Here is an 11,258-nt window from a genome sequence, read left to right on the forward strand (position 1 = left end):
TTAAAACTTCTACATCCTTTAAGCATCAGTAGTTCTTCTCAGCCCTCTCTTATCTCTTTTTGAATCACCACCTGGGAAGCAGATTTGGCCCAATGGATAGGGAGTCTGCCTACCACACGGGAGGTCCAAGGTTCAAACCCAGGGCCTCCTGACCTGTGAGATGACCTGGCCCATGCACAGTACTGATGTGCACTAGGAGTGCTGTGCCGCGCATGGGTGTCCACTGCGTAGGGGAACCCCATGTGCAAGGAGTGCGCCCCGAAAGGAGAGCCGCCCAGCACAAAAAAAAAGAAAGTGCAGCCTGCCCAGGAATGGCACCACACACATGGAGAGCTGATGCAGCAAGATGATGCAACAAAAAGAGACACAGATTCCCAGTGCTGCTGACAAGAATGCAAGTGGACACAGAAGAACACACAGCAAATGGACACAGAGAGCAGACAACGGGGGGTGGGGTGGGAAAGGGGAGAGAAATAAATAACTCTTTAAAAAAATCACTTGACCATAGATGTGAGGGTCTGTTTCTGAACCATCAGTTTGGTTCCATTGGCCTATGTGTCTATCTTTATGGCAGTACCATGCTGTTTTTTACCACTGTAGCTAGATAATATGATTTACAGTCCAGAAGTGAGAGTCCTCCAACTTTGCTTTTCCTTTTTAAGGTGTTTCTGGCTATTTGGAACCCCTTAACCTTCCAATAAATTTTCTGATTTTGCTTGTTTAAAAAGTGCTGGTGGAATTTTTATCGGGATTGCATTGAATCTGAATATAAATTTGGGTTGAACTGACTTTTTTTTTAAAGATTTATTTATTTATTCCTCCCCTTCCCTTCCCCCGCTGCTGTTTCTGCTGTCTGTGTTGTCTTCTCTTCTCATTTTCTCTCCTCTAGGATTCACTGGGATTTGATCCTGGGGACCTCTGATGGGGAGAGAGGTTCCCTGTCAGCTGTGCCACCTCAGTTCCTGGTCTCTGCTGTGCTTCACCTTGACTCTCCCCTTGTCTCTCTTTTGATGCATCATCATCTTGCTGCATGACTCACTTGTGTGGGCACTTGTGCTCACCCTGCCAGCACTCGTGCTGACACTGGCTAGCTGCATTTGCACGCTTTCTCTTCTTTTTCACCAGGAGCCCCAGGGATCGAACCCAGGCCCTCCCATGTGGTAGGCGGAAGCTCTATCACTTGAGCTACATTCACTTCCCAAACTGACTTCTTAATGATATTTAGTCTTCTGATCCATGAGCATGGAATGTTCTTCCAATTATTTAGGTCTTTTAAAATTTCTTTTAATAGCACTTTGTAATTTTCTGAATAAAAATGCTTTACATCCTTGGTTTAGTTTATTCCTAAATATTTGATTCTTTCAGTTGCTCTTGTAAATGGATTTTTTCCCCTAACATCCTCCTCAGCTTGCACATTACTAGTGTCTTTTAAAGTCTATTTCATCTGATGTAAGTATAGTTACTCTGGTTTTTTTTTATGGTATTACATATGTGGAATATCTTTTTTCAGCCTTTCACTTTCAGCTTATTGGTATCCTTGGGTCTAAAGTGAGTCTCTTGCAGACAGCATATAGATTGCTCATATTTTCTTATCCCTTCCACCAGTCTGTGTCTTTTGACTAGGGAGTTTAACTCATTAACATTTAATATGGGAAATGGACTTTGGCCCAGTGGTTGGGGCGTCCGTCTACCACATGGGAGGTCTGCGGTTCAAACCCCGGGCCTCCTGACCCGTGTGGAGCTGGCCCATGCGCAGTGCTGATGCGCGCAAGGAGTGCCCTGCCATGCAGGGGTGTCCCCCGTGTAGGGGAGCCCCACGCGCAAGGAGTGCGCCCCGTAAGGAGAGCCGCCCAGCGTGAAAGAAAGTGCAGCCTGCCCAGGAATGGCGCCGCCCACACTTCCCGTGCCGCTGACGACAACAGAAGTGGACAAAGAAACAAGACGCAGCAAAAAGACACAGAAAACAGACAACCAGGGGAGGGGAGGGGAATTAAATAAAGAAAAATAAATCTTTAAAAAACAAACAAACAAACAAAAACCATTTAATATATTATTGTAAAGGCAGTTCTTCTTTCACCCGTTTTGATCTTTGGGTTTTATTTGTCATATTTTATTTTCACCACATGTTTGAGACTTTTAGTAACTTTTACTGATTTAGTCTTTATTTCTGGACTCTCTTCTAAGCCTCTCTCTCTTGTCTTTTCTTTTCAGACTGTAGCACACCCTTTAGTATTTCCTGCAAGTCTGGTCTCTTATAAACTCTCTGTTTCTGTTTATCTGTGAATATTCTAAACTTGCCTTCATTTTTGAAAGACAATCTTGATATAAGTTTTTCTCTTGCAGTATCCTAAATAATCATACCCCTGCCTTCTGGCCTCCATGGTTTCTGATGAGAAATCGGCCCTTAATCTTATTCGGTATCCCTTTTATGTTGTGCATTGCTTTTCTCTTGTTGTTCTCAGAATTCTCTTTTTTCTTTGGCATTTGACATTCTGATTAGTACGTGTCTTAAGTTGGTCTATTTTTATTTATTTTGATGGGAGTATGTTGTACTTCTTGGGTGTGGAGATCAATGTCCTTCAATAGGGTTGGGAAATTTTCCACTATTATTTCTTTTTTCTTTTTTTTTTACACTTTTAAAAATTAAAGTTAATAGTTCACAAAGAGGGAAACGGACTTTGGCCCAGTGGTTAGGGCATCCGTCTACCACATGGGAGGCCCGCGGTTCAAGCCCCGGGCCTCCTTGACCCGTGTGGAGCTGGCCCACGCTCAGTGCTGATGCGCGCAAGGAGTGCCGTGCTACACAGGGGTGTCCCCCGCGTAGGGGAGCCCCACGCGCAAGGAGTACACCCGTAAGGAGAGCCGCCCAGCGCGAAGGAGGGAGCAGCCTGCCCAGGAATGGCGCCGCCCACACTTCCCGTGCCGCTGACGACAACAGAAGCGGACAAAGAAACAAGACGCAGCAAAAAGACACAGAAAACAGACAACCGGGGGAGGGGAGGGGAATTAAATAAATAAAAATAAATCTTTAAAAAAAAAAATAGTTCACAAAGAGGGGAACGGACTTGGCCCAATAGATAGGGCATCCGCCTACCACATGGGAGGTCTGCAGTTCAAACCCTGGGCCTCCTTGACCCGTGTGGAGCTGGCCCACGCGCAGTGCTGATGTGCGCAAGGAGTGCCCTGCCACGCAGGGGTGTCCCCCGCGTAGGGGAGCCCCACGCGCAAGGAGTGCACCCCGTAAGGAGAGCCGCCCAGTGCAAAAGAAAGTGCAGCCTGCCCAGGAATGGCACTGCACACACAGAGAGCTGACACAACAAGGTGACGCAACAAAAAGAAACATAGATTCCCGGTGCTGCTGATAAGGATAGAAGTGGTCACAGAAGAACACACAGTGAATGAACATGGAGAGCAGACAACTGGGGGGGAAGGGGAGAGAAATAAATAAAAAATAAATCTTCAAAAAAAAAAAACAACCAAAAAACCCATAAGAGGTTTCCATATAACCCACTCCTCACCCCCCACCCTCATCATTTTTATAAATTGTATTTTTTGAAGATATATATATATCACAAAAAATGTTATATTAAAAAATGTAAGAGATTCTTGTATACTCCCCACACCCCACCCCACTCCTCCCTCACCAGTATCCTCCCCCATCATTGTGGCACACTCATTGCACTCGGTGAACAAATTTTGGAGCACTGCTGTACCACATATTATTAATTTAAATATTCCTTCTGACCCTTTTGCCTTCTCTTCTCCTGCTGGGACACCCATGACATGTATGTTTGCATGTCTCTTGCTGTCATTTAGTTCCGTGAGACCTTGTTCATTTTTTCTTTTCTTCATCTGTTCTTTTATATGTTCACTTTGGGAGGCCGTGTCTTCAAGCTCACCAATCCTTTTTTCTACTTCCTCAAATTTGTTGTTATATGCCTCCAGTGTTTTATTTTTTAAATTTTTAAATTTTTTAAAGATTTATTTTTTAAAATTTATTTCTCTCCCCTTCCTTCCCCCACCCCCCCGCCCCCACCGAGTTGTCTGCTCTCTGTGTCCATTTACTGTGTGTTCCTCTGTGACCACTTCTATCCTTAGCAGCTGTACTGGGAATCTGTGTTTCTTTTTTTGTTGTGTTGTCTTGTGTCTTCTCTCCGTGTGGGTGCTGCCATTCCTGGGCAGGCTGCACTTTCTTCCATGCTGGGTGGCTCTCCTTACGGGGCGCACTCCTTGTGCGTGGGGCTCCCCTATGCTGGGGACATGCCTGCTGTGGCAGGGCACCCCTTGCGTGAATCAGCACTGTGCGTGGGCCAGCTCCACACGGGTCAAGGAGGCTGGGAGTTTGAACTGTGGACTTCCCATGTGGTAGGTAGGCCCTATCCACTGGGCCAAGTCTGCTTCCCTCTCCAATATTTTAAAAATTTCATTTATTGCACCTTTCTTTCTCATAAGATCTGCTCTTTTTCTATGTATGCTTTCAAATTCTTCTTCGTGCTCAGTCAATGTCTTCTTAAGATCCTTAATCTCTTTAGTCATCTCACTGAATTTATTAAGGAGGTTTGTTTGAACATTTGTTACTAGTTATCTCAACTCCTCTTTGTCATCTGGAGGCTTACCTTGTTCCTGTAACTGGGCCGTATCTTCCTCTTTCTTGGTGTGGATTGTAGTTTTTTGCTGGTGTCTTGGCATCTGGCTTACTAGATGTATTTATTCTGAGTGCAGTTTCTCTCTTTAGTTTAGGGCTTCTTGCCCTTTCTCCCTTGCTGGTTGTGTAGTAGGAGTCAAAATGGGGGCAAACGGCCTCTTTATGACTTGGTTCAAACTCTATAGCTGTTCTCAGGGTTATACTTCAGCCAGCTGAATTCACTAATCAGTACCTGAAGTCGGGGACCAATCGTCTCTTCCTCTCCTGTTTTTGGGAAACGGAGCTTCCAACTCCAGCCACAGAACAGCTCCCCAGGCGGCTTGTGCCGCCAAAACAGTACGAACACCGGCCTTCTCGGTGTGGCCTGTAATTTCCTGGAAAGGCTGGTGCAGGTGCCCATCCCTGCTGCAGGTAGGGCTGGGGCTTAGGCTAGAGCTGCAATCTGACCTGGATGGAAAGAAGCGGTCCCTACCAGCACTGTGATTTTCAGTTAGCCGGGGTTCCCCGCTCATGCCAGGGGTGGAGTTAAAATGTAGGCTACCGGCATCTTTCCTACTTGGACAGGTTCAGACTTCAGCTGTTCTTAGGATTATATTTTAGCTCGCTGATTTTACTAATCAGTAGCTGAAGTTGATGGTCAACCATCTCTTCCGCCCCTGTTTTTGGGAAGTGGCGCTTCCAATTTCAGCTGTGGAATAGCTCCCGCGGTGGCTTGTGCCTCCAGTGGAGGATGGCATGGAGCGCTCTACTCATGAGTCTTCTCTGCAGATGGGCAGTCTCCTCCTTCCATTCCTTCAAGGATGTTGCGGGATGCTCTTCTGGTCTCCTGGAGCCCCAAAGTTGCTTTGGATAGCTCTGGGTGATTACTAACTACCCTGTAGCATGAGCTGAATTTTGGAACTCCTTAAGCTGCCATCATCTTGCTGGATGTTGATTCAAACCGTTTTGATGGGATAGAGATTGATATTTTGTTTGCAAGATTAACACTGCAGACTATTCCAGAAGATCTGAGATGTCAGTCTGCTTACAAATTTGGGTATAAGCTGCATAATGGTTGCAAGGTAACTGATGAAATTTTACATCCAGTACCGAACACTGACAACTTTAGGTTAACTCCGAGAGCTACCAAACCGTGGGCCAAACGCCGCAACATCTATTCCAATATGTTAGGTTTCCTTGCTGGTGTTTCCTGGGCTATGCTGGTAGCAGGAATTTGCCAGCTTTATCAAAATGCACTAGCCTCAGCTCTCGTACATAAATTTTTCTTGGTATTTTCTAAATGGGCATGGCTAAATCCAGTGCTTTTGGAACAACCTGGAACATGCAATCTTAATTTTCCTGTGTGGGACCCAAGGTAAGCCCCAGCGATAAGCACCATGTTATGTCTATAATTACAGTAGCAGCAGAACTCCACATACTATGTGTCTATCTCAACACGGATGGCTGTGGTTAAGGAGTTTAAACAAGGCCTTGCTATCACAGATGATGTTTTGCTGAGTAAGGCAGAGTGGTCCAAACTTTTTTTTTTTAACTCAATTGCAATTTTTAATTGGAATCTCTAATATGCCTAGTTCTCTTAAACCTTACAATTCAAATATAAATACATAAAAATTATTTCTAAACTTTGTATGAAGGTATTATGACATCATGTCTTTATTTTAATTAAAACCTTCCCTGGAGAGAAAGACACCCGTTAAAAGAAGGGTTTTATTTTGCCCAAAACTTGATTTTAACATCCAAGATAATTCAGACACCAACTCAGAGGACAAAAGTTACTTACCTGGACCAAAGACCTAAAACTAGCAGTTCTTGAGTCACTGATAGACATTAAAAGCCTGTTTTTAAAGTCACGGCGACAATGGGAAACTCAAGTGCATTTCATGCAGATGGAATTAGTTTTGCAGCTCTTCTCCTCTGCTTACAAGTTAAGCCCTTAACTAATTTTTTCATGATCCTTTTTATCTTTACCTGATTAGAGGAATGTAATTATATCATTCACACCTAATCAAAGTACTGACTGATTTTGTCATTTATTTCAAATATTTGTCTGTCTATTGGTCACAATGTCATGGACATTCTAGTGACATACCCTAAGGGAATTAGCATAAATTTGTAAATGATCAGCCCTTAAGAGGAGATGTTTCAGGAACTCATCCCTAGCATTTTGAGATTTATATCATGGGGACAATTCAGAGTAATTAGATTATTTCTCTAATCAGTGAAAGTTAGTTTGGGATCACTGTCAAAGAATTCTGACCCCCAAATTCAGAATATAGTTATTTAAGATCCTATGTAAGGGAAGCAGGTGTAGCTCAGGGGTTCCAAACTTTCTGAAGCTCCAAACTTTTCCCAAAAGTACAAGTATGTGTTTTAAGGCATGTCAGACATGTTGCTCTCTTCAATGAGAAGGGTTTAATGCTAGACTAATGTAGCTTTGAATTTTCCTTTAGAATTTTCCTTCCTGTCACAAAGGATGTACTCTTTTCAGTAAACCACTTATTTTTACTTTTTCATGGTCCTGTTTACCTTCTCCAGTTTTGCCGCCTGATTTAAGCTAACTCCAACTACGTTTATAGCAACATCAATTCTATCGGCATGTGTTAGTGATGATCAAAGCTCTTAAAATCTACATGCTTGGGCAAACAGGTGAACTGTTAAAAACTGTAGTCAGTATCTTTTATCAAGAAACTAAGTATTTTCAACCAGTTTTGGAAAACTGTTTATAATTAAGACTCTATAACATAGACAAAGCTAATAAAATGTCAATATATAGCCAATTAAATGTTTCCAGTAGTTAAAATACACTATTAGCCTATCTTTTCCAAAACCCAGTTTAAAAAAAAAGATTTATTTTTAAAATTTATTTCTCTCCCCTTCCCCCCCCCCAGTTGTCTTCCCTCTGTGTCCATTCATTGTGTGTTCTTCTGTGTTCGCTTGCATTCTTGTCAGCAGCACTGGGAATCTGTGTTTCTTTTTGTTGTGTCATCTTGCTGCATCAGCTCTCCGTGTGTGCGGCGCCACTCCTGGGCAGGCTGTGCTTTTTCTCGCGGGGTGGCTATCCTTGAGGGGCACACTCCTTGCACGTGGGGGACACCCCTGCATGGCACGGCACTCCTTGCGCACATCAGCACTGCACATGGGCCAGCTGCACACTGGTCAAGGAGGCCCTGGGTTTGAACCCTGGACCTCCCATGTGGTAGGCGGACGCTCTATCCGTTGAGCCACATCCGCTTCCCAAAACCCAGTGTTAATAAAGCCCCTTCAAAAATAAAGACAAAAACAACAACAACAAAACTCCTCCAGTTGGGAGTCCTCGCCTGCTCCTCTCTTACTCAGATGAAGAAGGCTTAGGAGAAAGGATTTGGAGGGGGAGGCCAAGGGTTGTGTTCTCACCATGACAGGTTTGAGACAAACAAGGGGGAATGCGAGGTGGGCCATTGGCAAGGGGAGACTGGGGCTTGGAAGAAAGACCCAGATGTGATTTTGAGAGTCACCAGCATGTGGGAGGTTATTTGAAGTCTTGGGGACAGATACCTGGTTTCAGAGATGAGGGGCAAGAAGAGGGCTAAGCGAGGGGGCCAGGGACTTCCCAGCTTCAGAAGTTGGTGGCCGGAGGAGCCAGCAAGTGTCTCGGTACATCAGTGAAGGAGGAGGAGAAAGAAGTGGTAGCTTGTCCTGGAAACCCCCGGCAGGTGTTTCTAGATGGAGAGAGTGGTGAGCTGTGCGGAAGATGGCTGAGCTCGAGTAAGATAGAAAAGAGTTGATTGTTGACGTTGGCAAGGGCTTGGTCACCGGTGACTTTGATAAGAGGCTGCTTTATTAGAGTATTTGAAAATAATTTGTAATGAAATGTATTGCAAACGTTTCCATACCCAGCAGGGCTGCACTAGTTGACCTAGCGCCACTCTTCCCCTAGGGGGCAGTGTTCCCTTATCTCTCTGGAGTCCTTTCTCCTTGCCTGGACTCACAGTATTGGATTTCACTATTTGTATTACCGTGCAACTGGATATTTCCACTTAATGGTCAATGTGCGCACATAGAACTCTTATTTTTAGCAGCTGCAGAACTCATAGTTCAACTCTGCCACAGAATACTCAACCATCATCCCACCGATGGGCAATTCCAGGAGCTTTGCGATTTTTTGGCAGACAGAAGACGGCAATAAAAATTTTTGGACCAATATCCTAAAGACCGGAACTTTTATTGTGAAGGATAGCTTTCCAAAAATGGCATTGCTCGGCTACAAGTTGTGTATGTTTTTCGTTTTGCTTGCGATTGCCAGGTTGGTTTTATTTTCTCTTCTTTCTCCTTCCCTCTCCTCCCTGGCTTCCTTCATTCCTTCCTCTTTACCTCCTATCCTGTCTCTTTCCCTCCTCCCTTCTTTTTATTTTGGAGGTACAGTACCAGGGATTGAACCTGGGAGCACTCAACCACTGACTACACCCACTCCACTCCCTTCCTTTTTTGTTCCTTTCTCCTTTTCTCCTTCCACTCCTTTTTTCCTCCTTCCCCTCTCCCTGTCTCCTTTCCTTCCTTCCTTTCAGTTTTATTGAGCCATAATTAAAAATAATCTTCACATATTTAAACTGTAATATTTGATAATTTTTAAAGCTATGCCTATACCCACGAAACCATCACAATCAAGATAGTGAACGCATTCATTACCCCAAGGAGTTTTCCCCATGCCCCTTTGAAGTCAACTCCTTCCCCCACCCCCAGCCCCTTATCGGGCACCCACTGCTCAGTTTTCAGGTCCCATAGCTTCGTATTTTTCCGAAGGTCATATAAATGGAATCATGCAACATATAGACTTTGAGTTTGGCTTCTTTTGCTCAGCACGTTATGTCTGAGTCCCATCTGCATCGTTGCGTGTATCAGTTGTCTCTTCCTTCTTGTTATGACATTGTATAAATCACAATTTGTTTATCCTTCCAACTGTGGATGGACCTGTGGGTAGTTTCCAGCTTGGGGCAGTTATGAACTGAGCTGCTGCGAACGCGCTTACACAGATCTTTGTGAGGGCATTTGTCTATTTGGGTTTTCAAATGCTTTGTTGTGTTCACTCAGTGCCTTTTATTTTTTAAATAAAATAAATAGGGATGGGGATTGAACCCAGGACTTCGTAGGTGGAAGCCGGTGCGCAGCCACTGAGCCACCTCGGCTCCCCTGAATTGGGTCTCTTGCTTGTTTGCTTGTTGTTGTTGCTTTTTTGTTTTGTTTTGTTTTTAGGAGGCCCTGGGATTTCCCATGTGGGAAGCAGGTGCTCAACTGCTTGAGTCACATCCACTCCCCTTAGTGGTTTTTTTTTTGTCTTTTTTTAAAAAAGAGAAATAGATCACATAAAACGTTACATTAAAAAACATAAGAGGTTCCCACGTACCCCACTCCCCACTCCACCCCGCTCCTCCCACATCAACATCCCCTTTCTTCAGTGAGGCACATTCACTGCATTTGGTGAATGCACCCCGGAGCACTGCTGCACAGCAGGGACCATAGTTTACACTGTAGTTCACACTCTCCCCAAGTCCATCCAGTGGGTTATGGCAGGATATACAATGTCCTGGCATGTGTCCCTGCAGTATCATTCAGGACAACTCCAAGCCGAAAATGCACCATATCACAGCACTTCTTCTCTCTCCCTGCCCTCAGCACCTCCCGTGGCCACCGTCTCCACATCAGTGATAGAATTTCTTCCACTGCTAGAGTCACAACAGTTCTATAGTCGAATACCAGTAAGTCCCCTTAGTGTCTTTTTTTTTAAAAGATTTATTTTATTTATTTCCCCTTCCCCGTCGTCTGCTCTCTGTGTCCATTCGCTGTGTGTTCTTCTGTGTACGCTTGCATTATCTGGTGGCACTGGGAATCTGTGTCTCTTTTTGTTGCATCATCTTGCTGCATCAGCTCTCTGTGTATGCGGCGCCACTCCTGGGCAGGCTGCACTTTCTTTTCCGTTGGGCGGCTCTCCTTACGGGGCGCACTCCTTGTGCATGGGGCTCCCTTATGCGGGGGGACACCGCTGTGGGGCAGGGCACTCCTTTTGCACATCAGCACTGCACATGGGCCAGCTGCACACGGGTCAGAAGGCCCGGGGTTTGAACCGCGGACCTCCCATGTGGTAGGTGGACGCTCTATCAGTTGAGCCACGTCTGCTTCCCACCTTAGTGTCTTTTTGATGTCCTTTATCTCTTTAGCCATATTATCTTTCAACTCATTCATTTGATTTTGGAAATATGTGTGAAGCTCATTGATTAGTTGTTTCAAATCCTGTGTCCCATCTGGAGCTTTGATATATTCCTTTGCTTCGGCAATTTCTTCCATTTTCTTGATATGACTTGGAATGTTTTGCTGATGGCTAGGCATCTGATTAGGATGGTGAGTTTACTCTGATGCTCAGTTTCTCTGTCTTGCATAGACATTTAGTGGCGGGAGGCTGTGTTACTGCTGGTCCCTTTTCCCAGGTGGGAAGTAATTCTGTTCCACTCCGAGTTCTCAACAACCAGTCCCGGTCAGTAGCAAGGGTGATTGAGAAGCTCGAGGGTGCAGGGTGGGATCTCTTTAGCCCCAGCCGGCTTCCAAGGCTCAGCCCCACCCAGCCTGGAAGTTCTGTGGGTCA

The sequence above is a fragment of the Dasypus novemcinctus genome, chromosome 30, assembly GCF_030445035.2.
Source record: "Dasypus novemcinctus isolate mDasNov1 chromosome 30, mDasNov1.1.hap2, whole genome shotgun sequence".
Classification (NCBI taxonomy): Eukaryota; Metazoa; Chordata; class Mammalia; order Cingulata; family Dasypodidae; genus Dasypus; species Dasypus novemcinctus.